Here is a 9541-nt window from a genome sequence, read left to right as displayed (position 1 = left end):
TATTAATATTATAGCCAGGGCTGTCTATTGGTTTACCTTTTTATATAATATATTTATTAATCCAGTTTACATGATAATATTAACTATAAATATCCTGAAATGTACATTATTAGGTATACTGTTCATATTATGTTGGAAGTATGATATTAAAAATCAAGATAGGTTAATTATTGGGAATGTGTAAACTACTTTGGCTAAAGCCAAAAATACCTGTTGCCCGTCTATTGCCTTATAAAATATATTGAATAATAAAAATATGAGTATAAAAGCGCGAACCGCTGCAAATAAATCGTACTTCTCATTGCTGCCCATATTCAAATCCAGAAATGTCCACAGAAAAACTAAGACCCGGCTCTATAAAACCGTCATACGCACAGTCGTTGCATACGGGTGCGAGTCATGGACGCTAAATATGAAAGCAGCTGAAACGGTGGACTGCTTTGAGAGAAAGATCCTGAGGCGGATATTCGGACCCATAAATGATGTAGGGAGTGGAGAATTAGGTACAATACGGAACTATACCGCTTATACCAAGATTCAAAACTCTCCACCTTCATAAAACTCCAGAGGCTAAACTGGGCAGGCCATGTCCAGCGCATGCCTAATAGCGAAGAAGATCCTCGAAGGAAACCCAACGGGAAAAGGCCAGTGGGAAAGCTACGCACACGATGTGATGATAATATTACAAAAGATGCTAACCAGCTGCTAACAATCAGGAACTGGAAAAGACGTGCGGAGGACCGTACCGGCTGGAGGACGGCTGTGGAGGAGGCCAGGACTCGACTTGAGCTGTAGCGCCATCGAAGAAGAAGTATAGAAGCGCGTTTTTTTAAAATGTCAGTTCGCTTTAATCATGTTTGGAAGATACGCAAATTTGCTAAGACTGTGAACAAAAAAGAACAATCCCTTTTTTATATGAGTATTTATTTAGTCAAAGTTTAAAGTTATACATTAGTATCGATATAATCCAAAATCTTTCACAGCGTTTGGTCATCATAATAATTTGCACGATATAATAATGTAATAAACTATTTTTTTTTATTCAACGAATAAGACAAGATTTGAGAATGCAACAGTCAGTGTGCTTTTTTAATTAAGCTACGGGCATCCTACTTAATTACGACTATTTAAACTAGTAACTCTTACATGAAATGCTAATCAAATTGCGTTGCAATATTTTTGTATATTAAATTAAGGTAGGTATCAATTAATTCCTTAATTACTAACCGACATCACGGATTACTCCATTATTTAGTTTTATAACGTACTTAGACTTGCTAATAATGTAATAAATTATTTTCTTTCATTAAACGAATAAGACACAAGATTTAAGAATCCAACATTCTATAATATATTATTGAACATAGATAATTTTAAAACATCTCATGCATCCACTAGACCAGCGACGTCCCTAGACAAAATGCCGCCCCTTGGCAGTGCCAAAATGCCGCCACATTTTTTTATACTTGCAGTACTTTTTATCATCCTTTCATGACTCCAATATATAAGAAATGTGTTGTATTATACATTATTAACAATACGACTAACATTAATCTAATTTAAATGCAATTTCTGCTTCAATAGACAATATTGCGAATCTACGATTTCAGATAGGTACATTTAAAAATACGCCTAGCATCTTCCAAAATGAGTAACTAGCAAACATATTTGGATAAATTCTAAATTAATGTAAGTATCTACACGTGTCATTACTGTTCACTAAGTACGTGACGTCCAGGGACAACGGAAGTAAACAAGATATCGCGAACCCGACAAAAAAATAAAGTCCTTTTAAAACTTTTATAGTACCTAATAATTAATACATTTTGTTTCCAACCAGTGAGCCAAATTTTTTAATGGAAATATATTTCCGTTATTACTAAGTTTATGTAGCTATTTCTATCTTATAAATAATGATTCTCCTCGATTTGCCGCCCTTCGGGTAAGTGCCGCCCCCAAGCGACGCTCAATCTGCCTACCCCCACGGGACATCACTGCACTAGACACCCGACGGGACTTGAACCTGTAACTGCTGGATTCTAAAAAAGATTTTTTCCGGTGGGTATATGCATGAGATGTTTTCAAATTATATAATATTGGTTTCTTAAATCATAATTTTTGTGTATTAAATTATAGTTATCGCTGTGTTTTTCATTGTATTCGTGCTGAGATAAAAACATCATAGGAATGCTACGAGGTGAAATAGTTTTTAAGTGACGTTTTTGCAATTAAGATTAACGTCCATGCTCTATGCTCCACCAAGCATCACTGCCAAATATGAGAGAAGTTTTGTGATTCTATACCCAAGAGCAAATTAATAATCCCAGAATATTACAATGGTTTATGTATTATTGATATTATTTCGAAGTGAATCAAAAAACAAAATAGCTATATCTAATCAAAAGTTAAGTAATATTACGACGTAAATGTATAAAAAACACAGATGATTCTCACTTTTATTTCTTAGATATTTTGACGTCAGATATTCACCTTTTGTTTGTGGTGGGTTATAAAATAACCTCCGAGAATTGGATAAGTAAAGAAAATGTTTATTCTATATATGTATAGAATATATTCTATATATATGTAGATCCTCGAATAATAACAGATTTATCCGTTCAAATATGAAAATACATATTAAAATCTAAGTGTCAACGCTTACACACAAAGTTTTGCGCATGATAATCTAATAGCGTTTATTGACTATTCGTCAGATAACGAAATTCAACTGTATTATAGGCATTTTCTAAATTTCAGAGAGTTGATTAAGTATAAAATAATTACAAGATAAAAAGAACTTTTTATATACAACGTTTTTAAATTCTGTTGAACCATATAAACTTGACTTGACTAGCTTAAACAATCAAAAAAATTTGTACTTGACATGTCATATTGATTTCCATAGTAACGCACGTGTTGTATATTATTAATAATTTAGTTGCTAGGACCCCAGAGCACTAGCAAACAATAATGGTGTCGAAATAACTTTTCATACAAAACAGAATTAGCTGAAAATGAATTCAATTCTACTTAAAGATGACTAAAAGTATTTAAAATAATGCATTGGCATCGTGTTCTGATATATTCTAAAAGTTTCAAATGTCTAGCTAGTCGGGAAGTTAGTTAAAAATCGATTGCAAGATTTGTACCGGACAAAGAACAACCGGACAAAAAACGAGCTAAGAAAAACGTTGTAAAATAGCAGATTTCAAAAGTGCAAACAAAACTTGATTCTTTTTTCAAAATGGAATACCGAAAGCAAGCGCGTCGACATCGAACATTAACGTCGTTCCACAACAAGTGTGTGTCTAGGATATATCATCCGAAGACAAAGAAACAAGATTTTGCTTATGTCGCATTAGTTCGTTATATCAAAGTTCTGCTGTACCTATTTTTCGATAGAATTATATTATTTTGTTTCGTCCATAAGATGTTTCTCATCAAAACTTATGTTTCAAAACTGATTGGAGTGATGTTTTGGGTGTTATTCATGTTACCTACATCGTTTTGAACAAGTTTTTTTTTACTTAACTACTTTTAAAACCATTCGTCATAGTTGTAATTATTTATTAATCGTATTCCACTTCCCTGCAACTATCTGACGAAAAGAGTGAAGACAATAAAAAGAGCATATTAAAATTATTTTTAACGCAACCGCGTAGGAAACCATAATTGCATGTGACATTACTCTTAATGTCTCAGTCGGACGGTATTCCGATATGGCTTGCAGGAGAGATGTCACTCGGAGGATTTTGGATGTGCCCCGTCGACTTTTATTAGCGTGAAGAGGATATTTGTGGAGACGCCGCCCTCCTCCGAATGCTTGGGCGGCGTCTACAGCTGGTGATCCGCCCATCGCGCCGTCTGGGCAGCCCACGATAATGTTGTTTGTAGACAATTGTCTCATACAAAAAATCTACTACGGAAACGTAGTAAAGACACTAGCACAATATACAAGCATAGTTTTTATTGTGTATCGTAGATATTATGTTTTATTCTTTCCATAATATTGCTTTCGTTTGTTCACTGTCTTGTCGAAATCGTGTATTTTAGTCACATTATTTTTTTTTAATTCCTTTTACATCGTAATGTTGGTTTTACCCACAGAACAGATAATAAATAGAATACCGATAGGCTATATTCAATACGCCGCATGTTGAAGCAGGATTTTGAATGTGTGAGTGTCCTACAAAAATGAATCACGTATTATGCACGTGCAATAGTGTGTGTAATACACCAAAATTAAATGAGCGTAAATGAATAAACCGAGAGCAGTTTTCAGTATTCGACGTAAAACGTATTCTTGACACGTGTATAAGTTTAACACGGATTCTTCCTTACTCGAGTCGGTTACCTGCTATCGCCTTACCCGTTATGTATTTCAGTTCCCGTTATTTCTGAGTTCCCTGGTTTTACCAGATAAATAGAAGTAGCCTTAAGTGTCCTTGGTTCAGTGACGTCTCTAGATAAAATGCCGCCCCTACGCAGCGCTAACATGCCGCCTCATTTTTTATACAGTATTTTTATCATCCTTTCATGAGTCCAATATCTAAGAAATGTGTTGTATGGATACATTATTAACAAAATATCAGACTAATTATTCGCAAATCTGCACGTGTCGTTTCTGGTCACCAAGGACGTCGAAGGGCAAGGAAAGTAAACTAGATATCGCGAACCTGACAAAACTAGTGAGCTGATTTTTTTAATTGAAAGATATTTTCGTTATTACTAAGTTTTGGTAGCTATTTCTATATATTCCAGATGATTCTCTTCGATTTGCCGCCCTTCGAGTAACTGCCGCCCCCAAACGACGCTCAATTTGCTTACCCCCACGGGACGTCAATGTCTAGGTTATATTTCTATTATGACATTTTAAACTATTTAGCAAACGCATGAAGCATGATTAAGTCGTTAAACTTCACAAATATTAACATCGATCAGTTGGCATTCCGATTTTTTTCCTTACACAAAAGGCTGCCATTTTTTAGTTCATTGTGATTACTCTGTGCCGTGCTTGTTATAAACGATTTTACACACATTTTACAGAATTTTCAAACCAAATAATAATGCCGAAATGTATTAGTATTGGCTTATTATCTACTCGAGATAGATTGTCTTTATATACGCCGTGGAAATCGGTAAATATGTGTAATAGTGGTAGTGTGAAGTTTTTTGCAAATTAACCTGCAAAGCGGATTAATCGTATTTTTTTTAGCTTTAATTTCGTACATTTAGATAGAAAAAGGTTTTTTCAACATCTTTGGTTTTACTAACTAAAATATATAACTTTACTAATGTAACATACCTACAGTTGCAGATGTTTTTAGATTTGGCCTAATAATAACAATGCGTTTAAAATGTGTTACATTTATACCTAATTGTTTTATTATTTTATTAAAATAAATGAAAACTTACTCTCTCTTCTTATTTCGTGTTTTATATTGGTTGTTATTAGTAATTAAGTATTTTTATTAATTTTTATCTATTCATAATCTTTGTATTGTTTTTTTATTATGTATTATGGCGTTTTGGTAAATAACTGAAATGCCATAATACTCTTTTCTAATAAAATAGTTTCAAAAAAATAGTAGTTTTAAGAATATCAATGTTATTAACAAAATACAGTGACGTCTCGTAGAGATAGCAGGAAATTCACTGCATAGTTGTTGTCGCATTCTAAAAAGTGGAAAATTTTGGAGGAAAATGTGAATTATATATTATTATTTTGTATAGATTTTGCAGCATAAATTTAGTAATAATTACAAGATAAATCGAACTTTTTATATACAATAAATTTTCTGTTGAATTATTATGCTAAAACTTGTACTCGACATGAAGTAAATAAAAAACAAACAAACAAATATATAATACTGAAATGTTTTGATTTTCATAGTAACGCACGTATATATTAATAATTTTGTTGCGAGGACCACCCACTTAGCAACCAATAATAGTGGATTGGATTACGGATTTCTTCCGAAATAACTTTTCATACAAAACAGAATTAACTGAAAATGAATTCAATTCGACGGCTAAAAGTATTAAAAGAATGCATTGGCATCGTGTTCTGATATATTCTAAAAGTTTCAAATGTCTAGCTAGTTGGGAACTTAGTTAAAATCGATTGCAATATTTGTACTGGATAAACAACCACCGGACAAATAAGAATACGAGCTAATAAAGACGTTGTAAAAATAATATGGTTTTTTGGCAATGGCGCTCATATATTATTATTATGTTCAAATTCTAAAAAACAGTAGATGTATCAATTAAACTTTAATGTAGACTATATTTTCCCGTAAATAAAGTAGTAACACATCGTAAGAAGGTATCCAATGAATTTAAATAAAATAAAATTTGAGATTAAAAATAGTTGGGAGCGGCATTTCGCCCAGGGACATCAGTGATAAACTATAAAAAATAAATACGTTATTATATATATTATATAATATTATTATTAACTGTACTTGGCAGAACTCCATTTGAGTGCTATTGAAACAAAGTTATTTTTGTTAATTCTACTTTATTGAGTCATTTACGTTGACATCTGTTTCATGCTATAAACGCATCTTCAGAACAGTAAACTAACTTTGAAAAAAAAAAAACGAAACCCACTCATTTGTCAATACATAAACCCTGACGGCTAAAATTATTAAACATAGAACATGATTTGCCTACTGATTCTCTGAACGTTGGTTGTCCAAATTCGAAAGAAAATAAAATAAATTGCGGGGCCCGGGTTTACATGTCATTCCCGAAGCGCCGTCCGCGGCTGGCTGGAGTCTCTCGCGGTCGCGCTACTTTTGTGACTTAATTTTTCGTTACGCCTGTGCGATTTTTCGTAACGAATCCGCCCGGGAGGTCAAGATGCAACCCATGCTATCCCTGCTAAAAAATAACTTTGTTTCAAAACCATCCAAATACGTTATTGTTTAATTCAACCAATAAAAATGAGTTTTTTATTTTTATAAAATATGCAAAAACCACATATAATTTATGCATAAAAAATAAAGTGGCTAGACTCGACTTAACAGCGTAGATACATCAGTAATAGTGATTAATCTACATTTTAAATCGATCTGATTTCATTTATATAGGTTCACAGCAGTTGTTTTTAGACAACAATGTTTTTATTATAATTTTATACAATAATTACTATGAGTAGTATGTGGTTATAGTAAATTAGTCAATCCCTGTAGAAATAATAATCCTTTATAATTTGCAGAGGAAAACCTAATCCAGCCTGAGTGAGATGTTATTTGGAGAGACGGCGACTCCTAGTCCCACCAGATTGGCGGTGAATGGTCTTGGTTGATTAGACCATACTGCAAAATCCAATCACGTACGTACTGACATCCTTAAATTATATAATTCCAATTAGAAAATTACATATAAAGTGGGTAGGTAATCCTATGTAGTTGTAGATTAAAAATAAATATCTATTGATGTTTGGGAGGCTCTATACTTATTTGTACATATTTATAATATCATGGAAAATTCATTAGATCAGTATATACGTGATGTTAAATTTAGTTGAATGTTGTTTTATAAATTCTTAAGAGCGGACATGCTCATCGTAGGTCAAAATGGAGCTTTTATTGCATTTTAAAAGCATGATCCTGGACATTCCTTAAACGTTGTAGATAATATATTTATATAATTTTGAAGCCTTATTATCCTTTATATTTATTTTAAACATTTCATGACTGCATAAAGTGTTTTTGTTACATAAAATAGTATTCTTTTAAACCTCTCGCTCTAATGTTTTAGAATATAGTCATATTTCAGTACATGCATGTGCAGTGGTGTTAAGATTTTTTACATTTATTAATTTTTAAACGCATTTATAAAACCATTAGTATAATTTACGTCGATAAATAAATATAAAGGATAATAAATAGATTATCTACAACGTTTAAGGAATGTCCAGGATCATGCTTTGAAAATGCAAGAATAGCTCCATTTTGACCTACGCTGAGCATGGCCCCCCTTAATGATATTAAGTTTAGCACTAGAACATACGCTCAAAATTAAAGTTGACACTTTAAAACCTTAGATTTTTTTCTTTATTTCCATGGGAATTGCCTCATCTAACTAATCTATCTAATATTATAATATATTATAACCAATATTAGAAATAAAACGCAAATCCTGAAATTTTAATGAAACACCTTGTGTATTTTGTAGCACAGGTAAATAATAAATGATTCAATAAAATTTAAGTAGCAAAAATTATTTATTTAGTAATTATTTTTAAAACATAACAAATGAAAACATGTACCAATGAATTTGTTGCATCCGCTGCCGTATAAAAACCCATTTCAGGTTTTCGCGTAACATAGTTTGGGAAACCTAATATTTATAATATACTAAGGTAGGCATCTTTATGATTATTCACATGTTGTAAGTTAATTAAGTAAATTAAAAATAACAATGTACTTACTTATAGAAATTTTTATAATTCATAACGTAAATAAACATAATTATCAATTTATGAAAATGCATAAAACGATGAAACAATCAATGTGGACGTTTGCACTAGTCTGATAAAATTTTAATGTCTCTAATAATTGTTACAATTATTTAGTTGCCAAGCGCGACCTATCTAAGCTCGAAATATGTCGCGCGGTAAAAATATCGACGGGAGACATCTTTCTGAAATTTCAAACGATTGTTTTCAGAATTGGCACATGCCTCGGTGGCGCAGTAGGCAGCGCGTAAGTCTCATAATCTTAAGGTCGTGAGTTCGATCCTCACCCGGGGCATATATTTTTTTAAATGTACTAATAATATTAATTTATAGATTGACATTTTCTCACCAAGAGAGCCCACTTTTGACACGTCTAAAATGTGGCCTGAAATTTATTTTAACCAATAGGAATACTTAGTAAAATGATAAATTTAGCTTCAATGTGGAGCATAATTTATATCTAAGAATACTGAGGCTACCTACCTATATAGTGTTCATAATATCTTGTTGAATATCATTACTAATTATTTATTTAAAATTTTGTTATACCTAGTACGTGTAATAATCTATACTTTCTTTAATTTATTTATTTCCCACAGTGTGACTTGGTGTATAGCTAATTATTATTAATTGCTAATATAGTGCCAATACATTAAATTTAATTCAATGATAACAATACATTCAATTTTAATTTGGAGGCGTTTCAGTGCTTCAAAGAACTTTACGAAATTTTTCAAAATCGGTAATAAAAAAAATCAATAAATAGTCCACAATTCCACAATTAATTATTAATTTTGTGCCGGATCAATACAGATGCAAATCGCAAAGAAACACCTTTACCTTTGGCAATGACGTATTTACATGGGCAAAAAATAATCTCTGATCTTATACATCTTGATTCCATGAGTACTAACGTTTACTCTTAGCTAACATATTCCTAATATTAGGTATATTACCATAATAATCCATCTGATAACCTTTGAAACTTATGAATCAAGTTTAATTTGTATTTTTTTTTTTTAAATTATTGTTGTTTTTTATAATTTTTTTTTCTTTCGTATAAAACTATTT

General features: G+C 31.8%; 1 non-coding gene across 1 annotated transcript; it reads left to right on the top strand.

Annotated features, from left to right (window-relative positions):
- Window positions 1–8692: 8692 nt before the first annotated feature.
- On the top strand, window positions 8693–8765 carry TRNAM-CAU (transfer RNA methionine (anticodon CAU)). Its single transcript has one exon. It is a non-coding gene; the product is annotated as a tRNA-Met (tRNA).
- The last annotated feature ends 776 nt before the right edge of the window (window positions 8766–9541 follow it).

Source organism: Rhyacophila brunnea, unplaced genomic scaffold, assembly GCF_057557595.1.
Source record: "Rhyacophila brunnea isolate RB1 unplaced genomic scaffold, BYU_Rbru_1.0 scaffold_2, whole genome shotgun sequence".
NCBI lineage: Eukaryota > Metazoa > Arthropoda > Insecta > Trichoptera > Rhyacophilidae > Rhyacophila > Rhyacophila brunnea.
Note: the sequence above shows the minus strand (reverse complement) of the source record. Positions and strands in the feature narration are given on the sequence as shown.